This window comes from Phalacrocorax aristotelis, chromosome 1, assembly GCF_949628215.1.
Source record: "Phalacrocorax aristotelis chromosome 1, bGulAri2.1, whole genome shotgun sequence".
Lineage (NCBI taxonomy): Eukaryota > Metazoa > Chordata > Aves > Suliformes > Phalacrocoracidae > Phalacrocorax > Phalacrocorax aristotelis.
Window position 1 is genome coordinate 104,968,677 of NC_134276.1, and position 19,892 is coordinate 104,988,568.

The window sequence follows — 19,892 nt, forward strand, 5'->3', positions numbered from 1 at the left end:
ATCCTGAAGAATTTTAGACCTGCTGCCTCACAATCAAATTTCCCGCTCACATCGCTGGACTCAGGCAAGCATTGCCTCCTGCACACATACTCTATTTCTTCCAAGATTTCTGGAAGCACAGAAAGCCAGACAAAGCAGACAGCTGCCAACCACAAAAACACTCTGACACCTTTCCATAAAGAAAGCAGTTTTTTAAAGGATATGCCAAGACAGCCTATGTAAAGGATTCTGGGAAGATCTTTTGCATTCTCCCTCTCTAACTAGTCTCCTCTCTTTTTTCTTTTTTGATTCACAAATTTTGCATTTATAGACCTTCTTTTCTTAGCTCCATCTTTTCTTACTACTCATTGTATTATTTTGCATTTAACTTTACCTTTTTAATAAGTTTGTTCCCTTTTCTGACTTTTTTTTGCTTTGTGGTTAACCTCTATCAGGCCAGTGACAGTCATACTGAAAGCCCAGGAAAGCTTCTGTCTTCAAATAAGGAAACTGGAATAAGTCAGAAATAAAATATCTTTATTTTCTTTTGATGTTCAACTCCTTTAACCTGTCAGCTTTAGGAACAGGGATATTATCTAAAAAGTATAAAGAATTCTTTTTATAGCTACAAGCAAAAAAAGAAAGTTTCCTCGCGGAAGTAGGATATGCACATTGGGACAATGCCTGATTTTAAGAAGGACTTCAAAAGGGAATGTGATTATTTTAAATTGCGATTTATGCCTTTGATGTCAAAATGAAAGACAATTACATTCTATTTTGCGAAAGCAAACTTTACAAAGATTTATTTTTACTTACATTCTATGCCTGTGATAATCCCATATGTCTTAACTGAACTGCTTTGGCATGCGAAGGGTTTATTCACACTCTGAGTGGATCTGTTTAGTTGTCGCAATGTTAATTTAATCATTAGGTATTACAGGATACTATGTCCCAGTGTCCAGGTATCTCCTTTTTCACAGCCTGAAAAGTCAACCTCCTCACATACAAGGCTGGCTGATCTCCTTTGTCGGTTAATCCAGAAAACCCTTTCAAAAGGAATAACTTGAGAAAAGCCTTGTGTAGATATCCAGCTGGTCAAGGACGGAGAAATTGTGTTTTTGTTTAACTAGGCTCTTGCTTATTTCTGAAGGTGTCCAGCCAACCTCTTCATTCAAAGTCAAGGTGCCTTTTACAGAACATAAGGAAACACCATAATAAGTCTTTCTTGTAGTCTAGTAAGCTCAGTTAGCTTGCTTCTACTTGATCATTTATTTCTAGTGGTTTGGAGGAAGATTTTGCACTGTTTTTTCAAATCAGAAAGTGTTGAAAGATAAAATACCTGGTCTAACTTCTTGTTAAGAGCACCAATTATTTGGAAGAATAGATGGCACAGCTAGTATTCTCTAGATCTTAAACTAAGGCTTATATTATGCATGAAAATCTCCCACACAGGCAACGTACAATCCAGTAGAATGAGGTAAAAGAACAAGATTGTTTTAATCATCAAGTTGCTTGATATGATTGGATGAAATGTATACTAAATAGGGATCAAAATATACCAAAAATACTTTCTGTTTTTAAGGGGAAAAAGACCCCAATTGACAAACAGCTAAAAGTTTTGTAAGATAAAATATATTTTCCAAATTCCCTTATAGTTTGTTTTCAGATGATAGCTTCACCTTCAGCAGTTTTATATGTTGGCAGTCACAGCTCTAACAGTACCTCCCTTCAAAGGATCCCGATTTCAGGACTCAACATATCTACATGGATTTTCTCAACACGTAAGTGTTTAGCTTTAGCTTTTATGTGTGTGTTGGGCTATAAAACACTCCCTGAAATCACAGGGATCAGAAATGGGACCCAGTCATTTACCCCATGCTAGAAGAGATTGCAAAGTTCTTGCTATATACTGTAAGGTATGCTCTCCCTGATGCCTGAAGCATAAGCTCTCTACATGGCATGGCCAGCTGAAATGAGAACTGTGCCACTACGCTCAGGAGACAGTGGAAGGGGTGCTGGAGAGCAAGGGCAAACTCTCATTTACACTTTCATTACATCCCCAGATTATAAAGAGAATCACAGAGTCACCCAGGTGGGAAAAGCCCCCAGTCCAACCTCCTACCCAAATAAAAGCCAACTCTGGGATCAAACAGCAGACAAGACTGCTCAGGGCTTCCTATAGCTGGCTCTCAAAAACTTTCAAGGACAGAGTCTGCATGACTTTTATTCCATTACTTCACTGTCCTGACTGGGATGGTTTTTTTCCCTCATATCCAAGCTATATAACACCTTGTCATTATCCAGCTACCTTACAATAATACTTGAGTAAAAGCAAGTAAAATAAAGTGGAAAAAAGAATAATTATTCATAATGTCCCAGAGAGTCAAGAAAATTGCAATTGTTTACAACAAATACTGGCAGGACGCTGTCAAAAAATCCATTCATTAGAGACCATCCATTGCAATCCTCAGGAATTATTTTACTACTGCAACTTCTGATGGCTGCCTTTCTTTTGGACGATGTGGTATTTCATACAACCTCTCTGCTCTTTGAAGTCTCACAATGTTTAAAATATAAAACTAATTTAATTTTATTAATATAAGAATTTGGGGTATCTTGCCTCTTGGTTAGTCTCTGAACTTGCTAGTGATCAGCTAGCTCCTTGATTCAGTGGTCTTCCGTCCTTTAGTGATTCATTGGCAAACTTCAGTATTGAACTTTATTCTGTTATCAACCTGTGTTTTGGTAAATATTTCACGTAATCAACTAATAGGAGTAATGGATTTTTTCCAAGCCTCTTGCCTGAGATCAGGCATAATGGTAAGTCGGCTCTTTATAGTAACTGTTTTGCAGTCCTTTACTCAGTACGTATTATAATCCAAAACATAGCTTCCAAATAACACCTGACGGTGTGGTATTTCTCCTAAAGAAGCTGATGGCTCATGGCTTAGACAGGTGTACTCTTTTCTGGGTAAAATCTGGCTGGATGGCCAAGCCCAGAGAGTTGTGGTGAATGGAGCTAATTCCAGTTGGCGGCTGGTCACAAGTGATGTTCCCCAGGGCTCAGTGTTGGGGCCAGTCTTCTTTAATACCTTTATCAATGATCTGGACAAGGGGATTGAGTGCACCCTCTGTAAGTCTGCAGATGACACCAAATTGGGTGGGGGTGTTGATCTGCTTGAGGGTAGGAAGGTTCTACAGAGGGACCTGGACAGGCTGGATTGATGGGCTGAGCCCAGTTGTAGAAGACCAAGTGCCAGGTCCTGCACTTTGGTCACAACAACCCCACACAATGCTACAGGCATGGGGAAGAGTGGCTGGAAAGCTGCGCGGCACAGAAGGGCCTGGGGATGCTGGTTGACAGCTGGCTGAACATGAGCCAGCAGTGTGCCCAGGTGGCCAAGAAGGTCAAGACCATCTTGGCTTGTATCAGGAATAGTGTGGCCAGCAGGAGCAGGGAGGTGATCGTGCCCCTGTACTTGGCACTGGTGAGGCCGTACCTCAAATACTGTGTCATGTTTTGTGCCCCTCAGTACAAGAAGGACACAGTGGTGCTGGAGCTTGTCCAGAGAAGGGCAACGAAGCTGGTGAAGGGTCTGGAGAGCAAGTCTTATGAGGACAGGGTGAGGAAACTGGGATTGTTTAGCCTGGAGAAGAGGAGGCTGAGGGGAGACCTTACCACTCTCTACAACTACCTGACAGGAGGCTGTAGCAAGGTGGGTGTCGGTCTCTTTTCCCAAGTAACTAGTGATAGAACAAGAGGAAATGGGGCCTCAAGCTGTGTCAGGGGAGGTTTAGATTGGATATTAAGAAATATTTCTTCACTGAAAGAGTGGTCAGGCATTGGAATAGGATGCCCAGACATGGGGAATTGAAGGAGAACAGGAGACCATCGAAGAAGGAGAATAGAAGGAGCATAGTGCTGGTGTGTAAAGATACAGTCAGCTGACTATCAGGCTTAATTTGCAGTGTTTCTTGGTAACATTAGAGACAGTTCCTTAAAAGAAAAAAAGAAAACTAACAAAAAATCCCTGATTTTGAAGTTAGAAGTTCTGGTCAATAGGAAAACAGCAATTTTGCTAAAGGCATGATTGACTAGTCTCTGTTCTGCATGTTGGGAGAGAGTCCTTTAATTAACACAATAAAAAAAAAAAAGGAAATCTGTGCCAGCCTGCCTGCAAAGTTACACTGGTCTGCATATATTATGCAGACCAAAGTCTCAGTAGTACTATTCCCTAACTATCTCCATCTGGATCACTGAGTTCTGAAATACATAACAAATCTTTCCCCATTTGGATCATGATTTTGACCAGAGCAGTGTATACCCCAGAACCTCTGGGCCAAGAGAATTTGCATCTTGCAAAAGCCCCGAGGATTATATTACTGAAGGTGTAAATTATAGATTGTTGTTTGCCAAGAAATCCCATGGGTTATGCTGGCTGGTACCAAATGTTTAGGAAATCAAAATGCTCTTGTACATCCTACATCCTTAATTCACATGTATAGAAGCATTGTTTGTGAAGAGTTTCCTCTAGGAACATCTGAAAAAGTTACAAGTCCTTTTGAGATGACCTCAGCGCTTGTAACACTTATATCCACTAAACACAAAAAGCCAAAAGCAAACCTGTTTCAGTGCTCCAAGTTTTTTGTTTCACTAAGATCCCACAGCATTGACAGGACCCCGAGTATCTCCAAGCACCCAGGGTCTAGCTTCCTGGGTTGAGGGTCAACTTCGAAGCAGTGCAGCTGGTGGCCTTGAAATAAAGAGCCAGAATCAAGGCCTTCCCCTTCTTCACCCATGGCTGTTGAGGATCCTGCTCTTGCTCTCAGCACAAGCTGCAGCTGCAGCCACCCTGCAGGCATGTCTGTTCTTGGCCGTATGCCTCACCAACCCAGACCAAGACCTTGGTCCACAGGCTGACTTCCATGACTTTCCATGTGAGTCTGGATCACGTTGGTTACCATCACTGGACTTGACCCTGTCCTTGCCCCAGGGGCTGCCTTCCTGGCCAGGCCTGGGGTCTACAGTAGTGCCTTAGAATGGCTGGGATGTGACTGACTCCCATCACTGTCCTTGGTCCATCCCAGCCTGTCTTGCTGAAGACTGAAGGATGGGGCTGACCAGGGAGGGAAGGCATGGGTCTGCTGGCCTCTCAGTCCTTGACAGTCACCTTTAACTGGGCATTTAACAGCTATGTTAAAAGACATTGAATAAAACAGTGTTGATTTAATCTGTCCTCTGCACAGTGGCATCTCATACTGAGCAGCATTTAACTCTAGCTCTGACCAGATCCCAAGGAAAGTAGATTGCAAAGCTGTGTTCAGATGAGAATCCCTGTCAGCTATGGTGAAGGTGCAAGCTGATAGTGGTGATTAACATTTTCCAGCCAAACACAAGTACAATGGTGGAATGTAAAAGAGGTTTATGAGAAGTACCAGGCTGGCCCTGCTGGAAGCTCCATTCTTCAGTTTTTCCACAGACTCAGTACAATGCGGACGGCAGCAATAAAGTGGTGTTCTCACTACCCGCCCTACTGAAATGTGTGTTTTAAGCAACTGCTACATGGGGTGGAAAGTTTAGCTCTGTCTCGGTGCCCATTCTATGTTTGGCCTTTTGGCTGAGACTGCTGAGGAGCAGGTTGTATGAGGTTACTTTACATTATATGGGTAGGCATCCACTAGCAGCTGGCATCTGACTGCCAAGTCCTATCACATATGCATGCATCTTCCCCAGCCCCCCAAACACACACAAAGCAGCCAGTACTGACTTGCGATCACTACCAGCTTGGTCCGGATTCAAATAAATGTCTTGAACTCTATCCACTACAAATCCCTGAGTCACCCTGTTCTGCAGTAAAAAAATTTCCAAGACGGAGTCCTTTTTCTTTTCTAACTATTGAAGACTTGGACCTATGGATGAAAAATTAAACAAATAGAATGTTTCATGTGTCACAGTGTTCATTTAATCCATGCAGACTATATAGTTCATTTTATCCATGCAGACTATATAGTTCATTTTATGTTAGCTCCTCCCCAGGTGTCAAGAAATTCCAAACCCAATATTTCTGCTTGTCTGACATACACCTGAACATTCACCTTGATAGCTCAATTCCTCTTCATGCACATGAAAACCCTCCTTAAAAGGGCTAAATTTTTTATTACACTAATTTTCGTGTTTTTATTACATAAACACCTCAATTTTAAATGTCACTATATTTGTGTTTATTCAACAGACAACCGAATCTTATGTGTAATAATTTCCAAGAAACACAGTAGGCTTGTTTTTGTAAACTGTGAGACATAAGACAGATATAGTACTGCCAGAAACAGCAGAACTTCCTGTTTAAAGAAGACTATAATACAGACATAAATAAACCCAAAACAAGATTTTATATTTACATTATACGCTGTGATTTCATACAATCAGTTTAAACAGGCCACAAACTTTTTATCTCTTCATTGTCTGTTTGGCACCTGAGCCACAAGATCCACAGTTAATACACAAACTGACCTCTCTTCTCACTAGTTTCAGACAAGCTAGTACTTTAAGACAGTGCTACCTAATGTATATTTAATTCTTATAAACCGCCTCTTTTAATTTTCTTGCTGTTTGAGAATCCAAGACATGTGTGTGCTCGGAACAACACTGACATTAATAAAAAGGTCAAATAAAAGTGCTTATAATGGGCCAACAAAGCTGGGATCTGAGCCAGACATTTATGGGCTAGCTTTGGCATAAAAGTAGACTTTCCACTCTCCTGAAAGCCAGATGTACTTGGTTGCTCTCCTCATCACTGCAATCAGAATTCTTTGATGATTCTGAAGCTAGCAAATTGCTGTTTAACCAGTTATTCTGTTCCTCCCTTACATCTATACCAGGAATTGGAGAATTGTCCTCTTCTGCCCTAAGCTTTATTTCAGATCTGCATAGGCAACCCTCTCTGATAGCTCTGGAAGAGGAATAAAGGAAGGGACAATTGCATACAAAGGCCTCCAACCTCTGAACAGGAACAGATGAGAAAATAACTGTAGCAACCATCACTGGTTTGGCGCTCTAAAAGAGTTTGTTGGGGCAAGTTAGGTCTAGGAAGGGAAGAGACCAAGTGCTGAGTAGACAGTGGAATTGGCAAATTGACCACAATATTAATGGAAATACTGCTGCATTAATTCTTCCTCTGTGGTTTAGCCATTTTCTTGGATAAACTCTGGTATTAATCTCTACGTATTTTTTACTCCACAGATTATGTATTGATTTTAGTGGAAGACTACCTATAGAATAAGGTGTTATTCAGACTAAGTAACTGCTTTGAATCCATTTGGGAGCAGTTAAACCTGTATTGAGCCATGATGAGAGAGCAAAGTGAGTAAAGTGATGTCCAGAAGAGGACAAAGAATGACATTTCAGCTCTTCACCCCAGTGCCAAGATTCAGGGGCATACTAATGAAGTGGTTAGTTCCCTACAGATAGTTCTTATAATAAAATCTAAATGAATACTTTTGGGTCCTCTTATCCTCCACATAAATTCACACTCATGTTGTCATTGGAATACATTCTCCCTTCCTGAGAGATTTTCCAGGAGAAAGCAATGTGGTCCATAATTCAGATTTTAAAGGACCAAACTACTGTATGCATAAAATAGCTGGAGCTTTGTCAATTCCATCCTCACAGCTTTCTCTCCAGAGCTGAGCTGGCAACAAGAGTGGAAGGAGGTGTCAGAGGCGTTTGCTGCCTTTGGGACAAAACCCATAATTCTAAGAACGTGCTTTTTTTCTGGATTTTCTGCCTTCCTGAGAGACAAGAAAACAGTAATCATTTCACATTTGGGGTCTGCTAGCCATAGAAATTTACACATTATAAATAACGATAATACATAAATATAATTTGAAAAAAAAGGCACATATTTTACCTACAAATAAGACACCAAAACTATACTGACAAAAACACCCATTCCTTGTGGTGTTTATTTTCCCCTGTGTATTATAAAATTTGTCAACGCATATTTAAAAAATAACAAAGAATGCATCAAGTTTAAATTTACGTGAGTGTAAAACTGGAGCTGTTATATTACCATCAGCAGAGCTGTATAGTGTGGTTAATTTAAAAAGTGGCCAATCTGCTTTAGAGATTATTTTAAATGAACTTTCATTTTTTTTTAGGGCGTTAAACATAACTGAAGGTGGAAAAACTGTTTAATGTATTTCTTAAAAAAGTTATCTTTTTCCAAAAATGAAATATTACTACTATCCTAATAATACCACTCAGACTTGCTGAATTTTGTGAGCGTGAATATTTCCATCAACTTCATTAGCATTTCTTGCAGTGTTATCCAGCACTGGGCTATAGGGAATTTTCCTTTTGTTTTGCAGAAATGGGATATAGTCTTGGAGAACACTTTGGGAACTTTTAGGACAAAGAAGGACACACTTTCTCTAGAATTTGGATTTGAATCACCCAGAGAGAAGACTGAGAATTTCCCTATGAGCTAGGAAGAACTTGGCAATTTAAACTTTCTTCCTTGGAGACCAGCACTTGAGAACCTACTTAGAGCTTGATATTTTCCCAACACTCCCAAGTCTGCATTTAAGGTGATAGGACTACCATCCTGAAACTCCAAAGCTCTTAGGTCAGCTTGACTTTTGGATCTTCTAGGCTCTGGTCTCTCTGTCATACAGACTGATGAAGACCTGGAAGGCAAGCTCAAACTTCTAGGTTTGTCTTATACCAAAAAAAATGTTTCCATTTTTGAAAAACTATATTTCTCCAGATTTACCTATTTGGCAGATTGTTCTGAGACAGAGCAAATACTATTTTTTCAGCATGTCAGACTTCCCAAACAGCAGAAATGCTCATGTGTCCAACAAGAATAGTCCCATATCTGTTAATCCCTTTACTGCCAGTAACCAGCTGTAATGATGATCAAGAAAAAAACCCTCAAAATCTTCCTCAGAAACTAACTTCCAGGGGAAGGAGAGGATCCATAACTCAATCCATATAACACAGCTAAACTTTTGAAAAGACCATGAACGTAATTTTTCAGTCCTGTATGTATTTAGGTCTGGACTGCCAGATTTCAGACATTAAATCCCTGTAAAAAATTTAGCAAGAAACTTTTGATTTGCAAGTTCACAGAACTGATCTCCTTCCTGATTCATTTTAAACATGAAACTAAATCTAGGATATGATTCCTTAAAGCTGCCAAAACCAAAGACAATTCAATTTTATTACAGTCATACAGTGATCAAGAGCCTAACCTCAGTTTAACTGTCAGTTAGTCTTTATATATGAACTATAAAACCTAGAAAGATAAAATTTGTAACAGAAATGCTGACAGATTAGTATTTTAGAGTAACTACTGATTTTTTTGGCAATTCGGCATCTTTATAAAAATCAGTTTTGTTATGTTTTTCTGAACTCACACAAACCCTTTCCATGTCATCCTGTAATTTTCTCCTTGCCAGTTATTTTTCTGGTGTGAAATACATTTCTTTTTATGTTCCACACCCCCCCCGAAATAAAATACTTTCTTATTGAATAAAATACCATGACTTTAACAATAACACTATTTCTAAGGTTTATACTCATGGACTTTTACTTGAGGGTTAGATAGCCTGGAAACAAACTAATGGAAGCATATTTACTGTCGTGAGCTCTTTACTACAAATGGGTCCCTATCCATTTATGTCTATGAAATATTAATTATTATATTACTAAGCATATTAAGTACAGTATACTAACAATTGCAGAAATATAGAGTATAGAAAATAGAATACAGAATCATTAAGGTTGGAAAAGACCTCTAGGATCGTCAAGTCCAACCATAAACCCAACACTACAATGTCTCCTAAATAATGCCCTGAAGTGCCACATCTACACATCTTTTAAATAACTCCAGGGATGCTGACTGTACCACTCCTCTGGGCATCCTATTCCAATGCCTGACCACTCTTTCAGTGAAGAAATATTTCTTAATATCCAATCTAAACCTCCCCTGACACAGCTTGAGGCCCCATTTCCTCTTGTTCTATCACTAGTTACTTGGGAAAAGAGACCGACACCCACCTTGCTACAGCCTCCTGTCAGGTAGTTGTAGAGAGTGGTAAGGTCTCCCCTCAGCCTCCTCTTCTCCAGGCTAAACAATCCCAGTTTCCTCACCCTGTCCTCATAAGACTTGCTCTCCAGACCCTTCACCAGCTTCGTTGCCCTTCTCTGGACAAGCTCCAGCACCACTGTGTCCTTCTTGTACTGAGGGGCACAAAACATGACACAGTATTTGAGGTACGGCCTCACCAGTGCCAAGTACAGGGGCACGATCACCTCCCTGCTCCTGCTGGCCACACTATTCCTGATACAAGCCAAGATGGTCTTGACCTTCTTGGCCACCTGGGCACACTGCTGGCTCATGTTCAGCCAGCTGTCAACCAGCATCCCCAGGCCCTTCTGTGCCGCGCAGCTTTCCAGCCACTCTTCCCCATGCCTGTAGCATTGTGTGGGGTTGTTGTGACCAAAGTGCAGGACCTGGCACTTGGTCTTCTACAACTGGGCTCAGCCCATCAATCCAGCCTGTCCAGGTCCCTCTGTAGAACCTTCCTACCCTCAAGCAGATCAACACCCCCACCCAATTTGGTGTCATCTGCAGACTTACAGAGGGTGCACTCAATCCCCTTGTCCAGATCATTGATAAAGGTATTAAAGAAGACTGGCCCCAACACTGAGCCCTGGGGAACATCACTTGTGACCAGCCGCCAACTGGAATTAGCTCCATTCACCACAACTCTCTGGGCTTGGCCATCCAGCCAGATTTTTACCCAGAAAAGAGGCACTATATGACAAACAGGAAGTAGTGAGAGAGTTACGTGATTTGAAGAAGTACACAACATGGTAGTGATAATTAAGCCTGGAAGTATGCAACGTTTAATTTGGCTTAGATTAGTACCCAAAAGTGCTGTTCTGTATTAAAAGCTGCATTTTAGACAAGAAATTGGACCACGTACCTTTCAGCAAGACACAGTCTGGTTAGAATTACAGCATGTCCTGGTTCTTGTCACGCTGAAAATGTCACAGGATTAGTTTTCCACATTGAGAATTCCTCCTTCCAGCTCCAGTGTGATCTTTGTAGGATAACAGGATGCTGACTGAGATTGCATTTCAGGAGATGTGTATGCACAAGACAGGCAAGCATACAGAACATGAATAAAAGGGGTTCATCAACAGCGAAGAAGCAACAGAAAAGTTAATCTAGTGCCATGAATTTATTTCATTGTACATCCTGACAGTAGAACTCATCTCATCATTTCCAGGCAAAGTAGTGATCCAGGAGTGGTAAAACACTGATGTAAAATCAAGCTTAGCATTCTCTAAGATTGTTTTGAGAGAATGTGCAAGATCTAACTTTCAGATGTCATGCAGACATCAAAATGTAATTAGAATAGCTTTCTGAAACTAAACCTACCTGAAAATAAGGATCATTGATACATAGAATAATTTAGGTTGGGATAGACCTCCAGAAGTTTTCAGTTTGTCAATGAAGTGGTTACTGTAATTATTGATTAACTGCTATAACTGAATAACTGGAGATAGAAATATGTTACATGATTTTAGTCTTACTGAGTAGTAGATATCTCATGCTTCGGAATTACTTCAAGATCAAAGTATTGATACTGAATTTATGCAGACTTCTTTCCGAGGATGCCGAGTCTTTCCCACACCTTGCTGAGTCCAAATCTCTGACCCAGCCTTATTTCCCACAAGAGGTACCAGCTTCTGAGAAACTGCTCAGCTGTCTAAGCCTCCTTAAGCCACCTTATTTCACCAATATAAGTCCTAGCCATGGACCCAGGTAGCCCATGGACCCTCCATGCACTTAGCACTATCCTATCAGTCTTTGGCCACCTCCATGTGAACTAAGGCCTCTGTGGCAATCTTTCCTGAACCAGTCTGGGCAAGGAAGCTGCTGTGGCTGTTCTGCCCTTCCCTGGCCAGACACCTCACTCTCCCCCCTTCTCCTGAAAAGGTGTGAGTTTAAAATAAGTATAGCCAGGGCTGCCAGCATCTCTCTGAACCCAGAGGACAGCCTGTAGAGAGCTCTCTCTTCCTTCTCTCCAATTCTGGCCTTTTCTGATCTTCTTTCTGTTGCCTGTGCGGGAGGGAGAAAAATTGTCTCATTATGCTTCCCAGGCAACAGTCACCACTCCTCTCCATCACTACCAGAGTGGGAAAGAGAGCCAGAGCAACCTCCCAGGCACCGGGGTTTTTCCTGCTCTCTCTGAAGCCACATGTCCATCCACATCAGCCTGTTACATGTGACTCAGTCCCTTTGCCTTGCCACTTGCAAGCTGGAGTCCTGCCCACTTGGCTACAATGGCAGGGGCTTGCTGATGAACATCCTCCTTGCCAGCAGAGCTGCAAACCCAATGCATGCAGCCCAGCTGGGGCTGACAGTCACTTCTCTGTCCAGGTTGCACATCTTCATCCTTAATTTTTGCAGGTGCCATTTGACCTTCAGAGCAAGACTGCTCTGAAGAAGTGCCCCCCATTGGCCTGGGCACTTCCCTGGTCTTCTGCAGATGCTGGGCTGGCTGTTTCACCCCTTGCCTGAGGCCATAGTGCCAAGCAGCACCTGTTCCTCACAAGGCATGGCAGAGCCTACAAAGCTACTCAGTTCTTTTGGCCCTCCAGTGAAAATTCCCAGCCTTGACAACCTCAGACCTCATGGCCATGCCACATCTTGTCTCTTTCCACATTTTCCCAGCCCCCCTGCTGTCTGGACCAAATATGGGAAAGAAAGCTTCACAAGGGTATCTGCCTCTTCTCCTCTCAGTCATCCCTGGCAAGGATATATGGGGAAACTGTGGTGTTGACAAATGTAGATTTACAGATACGTGACTTGGCTAAACAAATGTTTCTGTCCTCCCTGTCAGGCAGAAAACATGAAGGGGGGTTGCCTCCTCCTCCTGCACTTCTTCCCTGCCCATTCCCAATTTCTTCAGTGGGTACTGCAGGAGAGGAAAAGAGCCAGGTGATTGCTGCCAAAAAATCCCTATGTCTCTCCCTTGCCACAGTCCTAACCACAGAAATAAGGTATGCGAAAATAATCTCCAGTTCCTCAGATGGAACAGAAAAAGTACTTTTTATCACTGAGTGGCACAGGGCAGTAGGCTATGCTCTTCCTTGAGCTGTAACTGCAGTACACCACAGCTGATGCCCTCCTTACCATGAAGGCAACCGTTTGTTGTGGTTTAACCCAGCAGGCAGCTAATCACCATACAACCATTCGCTTATTCCCCCACATTTGGATGGGGGAGACAATTGGAAAAAGGTAAAACTTGTGGGTTGATATAAAGGCAATTTAATAGATCAGAAAAGGAAGACAAAATAATCTTAATAATAATAATAATAATGATAAAAGAATATACATAAGCAGCAGCTGTCCGCCCCGCCAGCCAGCTCCCCCCATTTTTCATTCAGCATGCTATCATATCGTATGGAATATCCCTTTGGCCAGCTTCAGTCAGCTGTCCTGGTTGTGTGCCCTTCCAGCTACCTGTGTACCTCCAGCCTCCTCACTGGTAGGGCAGTGTGAGAAGCTGCAAAGTACTTGACTTAGTGTAAGCACTGCCCAGCAACAACTAAAACATCAGTGTGTTATCAACATTCTTCTCATCCTAATCCAAAACACAGTACTATACCAGCTACTAGGAAGAAAACTTACTTTATCCTAACCTAAACCAGGACACCATTGAAAAGAGGCCATTTGCATAGCCAGGGAGCTGTATAACCTGTAAAAGCCCAAGCATAAGCTTACGCTTATTTTAAGTGAGACCAACCAGCCTGAACGTCATGCCTTTTTGAGAGACAGCCACCTTCTTCGGCAGCTGAAGCTGGAATTTCCCTGGCAGGACAAGTAGTCCCACTGAGAAGATGAGCCAAGGTGAGTGGAAGCATGGCTGAGCCATCTAAAAAGTCGGTGTGAGTTTTCTGTGGTGCATGGGGGAGTGGGGAGTGAACCCCACTGCTACCAAAGAAGAATCCTTGAGATAACCAGTGGCCCTCTTTAACTTATTTCCCAATTAAGGGTTTCCTTGATGTACATGAGTACAATTTATAATCACAAACCATTAAAATTTTTAATACAATAGAATTTATGTTGCAGCAGGCAGGAGTTGCTCAGCCATAATCCACTTTTACCATTGAAACTCTAAAGTGATGGTAAATCTTCCAGAAGTTAACATAAAGCTATTTTTACTTCTTTGCCTTTTTTTTTTTTTTTTTTCTTCTCTCACACACAGTTTTGCTCTGGATTTGATCCCTGAGGATCTTTGCTTATCTCAGGTATCACAGTGAAAACTATAAAGAGCTGACAAATATTTCCTGCTTTTGCTGCAATAATTTAGACTCTCAAGTGTCTAGCAACATGCAATCATAACAGGATTACAGGATTTAGGCTCCCAAATACATGCAACTCTTATGGTTTTTCCATTTTATTTGGTATAACTCAAACTCCTTTAATTGTATTATGTTAATTTGTGTTGCTAGGTGAATTCTTTAACAGAAGGGGAAACGCAGTAAATGTTTATAGTCTCAGGTCATGGAAATGGCATGAGATTTTAGCACAGGACTCACCAAATCTGAACAAAGTTGTACTTCACATTTTTTGTCTATTTAGACACAATAGGCTTAATTTAGTTGCCTAAAGGTAAGCATTGCATATCTTTTTGAAATACCCTATTGTATTCCTCCTGGCCTTCAAATGTTACACCAGAAGGGATGACATACCCTCTGTAGCTTTTGTGTTTTACCTGTAGCCTCCTGAGTTATGCTAGAAACATAAGCTCTATGTCTATATATCTACATGTAGGCAACAGATTGAGTTTCCATATGTCCACTGGCTTTCAGCCAGCAGGTATCAAGCTATACTGACTATTAGGTACATGACAAACTGAAATTTCCTTCAAATACATGTTGTACATAAAGACTGAGAAAGCAGAACAAATGATTTTTCATTCTTTATTAAACAGTGAGATATGGAAGTTACTCATGTATTGAAGGAAAGAGAAAATGTGGTACATATATGTAAAATTCAAGGGAATGAAAGAGGAGTCCCCAAAACACAGCTAAATCTCCTGTGGGTGTTTTTTGTTGGGGTTTTTTCTGCCTTTTTTTTTTTTTTTAAAATCAAGTGTATGTTGTATTATCGAGGTTATCCATGAAAAATGAGTCATAGAATAACATCTGTTTTGTCTTCAGAAGGTGGGGTCTTCCTGTTGGAACCGTGAACTTCCTACCACTCAAACAAAAGGGAGTGGAGTATCCTGAGCCAAAAAGCGAGACAGGAAGGGTCTGCCAAGATAGGATGAAACCATAAATGGAAGATAACCTAGAGCCTGACAGAAGAGGTATTATTATGTAAGATTTTACAAAGAAATGTAAAATGTTTGGAAGATTTCAGTAAGCTTCAGATTTGTTCAGATTTTTTTATAAGCATTCAGCTTTTAAAATGTTTGATGAACTATGCATCAGTTGTAAATTATTAAAAGTGTTATATTTCTTTTTCTTGAATGTATTTTGTAGTACATCAGATCAAAATATATCTGCTACCTTTGGAGTTCAGCTGTAAATTTCTCCAAAGAGATACAAATCCATTATTTCTCTGATATAGTGACCACTTCATACATTATTTCAGGGTTGATGGAAGTTACCAAAACTAATCTGTTGAAAAAAGTAAAAAATGCTGTTTTTAAGTCTGCCTTTCTTTCAGAGCTTTTCATAACCTGCTTGTCAAGTCTTTCTACTTTACATCAGAATAAGGAAGCTTTTCTACACTTTTCTGTTGAGGAAGAAGATTTCACTGACGTAAAGCAAATAAAAAGCCACTCCAAAAAATGACATATTTTTTTCTGTATCTAATAGCAATCAGTAAATAGTGTTCAGCCAATATTTGAAATAATGCAGTCTAGCTGTCCTGTAGTAAAAACTGTAAATTTTGTAACACATGACACTGTTCATTTCCCACCTTATCTCTGGACACACATTTCAGTCCAAGGGTTCGATCCTTGCCAGGTAAACTTCAAACATATCATTGCTTAAGGCTCTTTCTACTTTCAGAGGAATGCGGGTTGGGGAATGTTGAGACAGAATGAAAGATTAGACAAGAAGAAAGTTCTAGGTTGGTCAAATGAATCTTCCTTTCTTAAAACAAATTAAAAAATTGGAATAGATAAGTCTACCCTTCCATATTTTCAGTGAGAAAACACATTTTTAAATCCTCTTGGAAACACATGTACTGACCCATGCTTTTACACATTTACAGAGGGAACAATTTATAAAGGAATGTCCTGAACTATAACAAGAACGGGAATGAAAAAGTGCTTAAGGCTGATTTTCTGTATCAGTCATTTGCAACAGCAAAATCCAGGGCTGTTCATCTTGTAGCCCACAGGCTAGACCTAGCCACTGATACTTAGGAAATCTTATAAACCCCTCTGGCTTCACAGGAAGAGGAACACTACACAAGATGCAGACCTGGAGCTGTGTGCAGACGTGAACTGAGCTGGTAAATTGGGCAGTGCCTACAGCAAATACTGCTGGTGGATAAAAGTGGTCTAGCAGGTTACAAATGCATGGTTTGGGTTTGAGTCACCTTCCTAGCTGATAAGAGGTCAGTGAGGTGGTTACCTATTAAGTGAGGGTGGGGTGGCAGGTGGGAAGGGGAGGATAATTCTTTGTAGACCCAATAGGAAGAACATAAATCACTGCTGTTGGAAAGAAAATGGTTTGAAGTTCAGAAACAGAGCTTTTCCCCCTAGCGACTTTTCTTTGTTAATTGCTGCCATGGGACTTCCCTACTAATTTCCTTTTACTTCATCTGTGAGTAGCATGGCTCTGCCTGGCTAACATGCCTTTGGGAATGAATGAAACAAGAAATGAGGATGTTATTTATCTTTATGGGGTGCTTGGGTCCTAATCCAAAATCTTTTTCTGTCCCCCACTTCCTTTTTTCACAATGGGCTCCTGTGAGGAGAAAACGAGAGCCTTTGGTGGTCCAAACTCCTCTCTGGGTTTTTCTCTATGCCCTAGCCTGCAGCAATACCATGGCTTTTGCTCAAGGAAGAATGTTGGATGAATGGGCATAGCCCTCCCCTCCCACTTGTGGTCTGGGTAGCCCCCATGGCAAATAACACTTCCTCTTCCTGGATTGGGCAATTTGGCATGGAGGATGCAGAGATAGAAACCTTGGAAACTACCTGCATTTGAGGACAGGGTAGGCAGGGCTGCCTTTCTCTTGCCCAGTCCCTGGGATAATGCGGCTGAACGGGTGAGAGGTATTCCCAGCAGCCCTGGTCTCAGTGGGGTGTGCTGGGCACAGGGGCTGTGGCAGTACATGAGGCAGCCAGGGAAGAGAGATGAAGACGACACAAAAAGTGTCCCAAGACCTATTTCTGATCTATTGTGAAATATTTAACTGTTAAACTCTACGAGAATGTAAATAATGGTGATGTTACCTACTTATTCAGTACAAGTGGAAAGTTATATTTATTATATTTTGGAGTGAGAGGTGTTCACGTCAGAAGGGCAATTAGAAATCCAGCTATAAAACTCAACAGGAGTTGAGTTTGCCTATTTGTGCTTCAGGCCCCTGAACAAATCCCTTTATATGTTTGTGACTTACTAAATTATTCTGGTCTTTGAGATGGTACAAACTGGGATACAACACAAGCACTCTTGTAGTTATAGAGAAATGTCTACTGTTCCTACAGCACCTCCCTTCAAACTGATCCAACAAAAGGATGGAAACTGTTTACTAAGGAGCTGTACAATTTATTCTGTGTAAACTCTTCTGAAGTGCTAAACACACTTGTCCTGAAATCATACTTTTTATTCTGAGAAATCTGCTGTTGCGGAAAATAATTTGCAAGATATGGATGGATGAAGAGTTTGATTGTTTTTCCTCAATTTTTGTAATTTGCAGCCTGGCACAGGAACTTGTATAGACTGTTGCAAGCTGTTCATGTTAATACCCTGAGCAGTGAAGTGATATGGCTGAAAAGCAAGCACATATCTCCCTTTGCTCCAGGATGACAGTGACCTCTGGCAGAAATGTGAGGTAGATGCATTAATCACCTCATCTAGAAGTGCCAAAGTTCATCTGGCAGTGCCTGAGGGTCCATCTTCAGTTTGGGTATCATATGTCACATAATTTACAAACACAGAAAACCAGACAGCCTCTGTCTTGAATAGATTATGATTTCAAATAGATGGGACAGAAAGCAAGAAGAAGAAATATTACATGCGAGCGCAAGAATAACACTAATTTTATTTTAGAGTCTTTGCTGGGGAGGGGTGAACGAAGACATTGAGAGAATGGGGGAGGGGTTAGAGCAAACAATCAACCAGCACGAGGGAGATAACATCTAACAAAACTCATACAAAACACCGATGAAAACATTGTTCTCCAAACGTCTCTGCTTTGGCTTCTTCAACTTGAATCCCTGTCTGGCTCCACTGCAAAATTACTGAACACAGTTCTTTGAAGAGTATGAAGGAAATTCTGAATTAAAAATATTTCTTCCAGATAAGTCTTTTGCAAACTCTGTTTCAAAACCCTATAACTTCTTTTGGTGTGTATTTTAAGAAGCCAGACCACATGTGATTGAGTTGGTTACATGTTTGGACTAGCAGTTAAAGGACTCTTCATTTATTTGGGAGACCCAAAGCAGGTTCCCAGTTCTACTCTAAACCCTGTGGGTGAGCTTTAAGAAGTCACTTCCTCGCACTGTGCCTTCATTACAGATAGGAAAACTGGGTTTTTCAAAGCACCTTGGAATATAAGAACTAAACTACCAGACAGGAAGTAAATACTGTTGGTAATTAAAACCATGAACAGTAGGAAAGACAGTTCCTCAGTTGCTGGACTGTTCTCTGCATCCCTACCAGCTGTTCTGACTATAGCTGCACTGCTGGTGGGAGTGTTTTCTGATACAAATTCTGTATGCCCATGTCGCCTGATTAAGGGACATGTGTAATTTGGTGCTATGAGTACTGTAACCTGAGGGCAGCCAAGGTCCAACAAATCTCATCAGCTCATCATGTAATGGTCCCAGGAAAGGAGTTTGTAGCTGACTTCTCTGTCTGGCATCAACTCTGTCACATCCTGAGAGGGGAAAACACAACCTATGGAGGCAGACCTCAAGCTCATATCTGCCTAACTCGCTTTATGGTCACATGGCTTTTTGAGATGTGATCATTTATTGAGGCATAAGTCTTCTCTTTCTTTAAGGTATTAGAGCTAAACCTTTACTTCAAGCAGTGGTGTGTGCTTTTAGAGCCACAGGTCCCAGACTGCATGTTTAAAGATGATGAAGTGAGCTTGTAGGTAGGTGTTGGCCTAGATAGAAAAAAGAAAGTAGTTTTATGAAATCAGTGAGAAAACATTAAAGATTTCATATGCAGAGTTTGCAAGACTGAGGGGTGTGGGGAGGCACAAATCACTGGCAGACACTTAATGCTCAAGTGGTTTTCTGCTACGATATCATTATTTCCAGTTATGTCAGCGGAAATATGGTTGGGAATCATAGCAACATTACAACACTTCTGCTAGAATCAGAGCATGTTGTAGATGGAGAAGTTAAGGTTTTAAAGAATAAATAATTTTGAAAACATTAAAAGTTTGAAAGTCAAGGAAAAGGATTCTAATTCTTTAGGGTTATTTTGAAAGCTCTAGCTGTTGATAAACACAGATCCTGTGCCCTTTTTTTAGTTAAAAGTTTACCAATTACATGGGAAGGGTATCAAAAATAAAGAAAAAATGCAGTAGACCACATTAGTTGTGATCCCAGCTGTGAACTTTGTTGTCACTCATATCCAATGGTGTAAATAAAGCTTGTAATCATTGCATATGGCAGTACATAATAAGAAT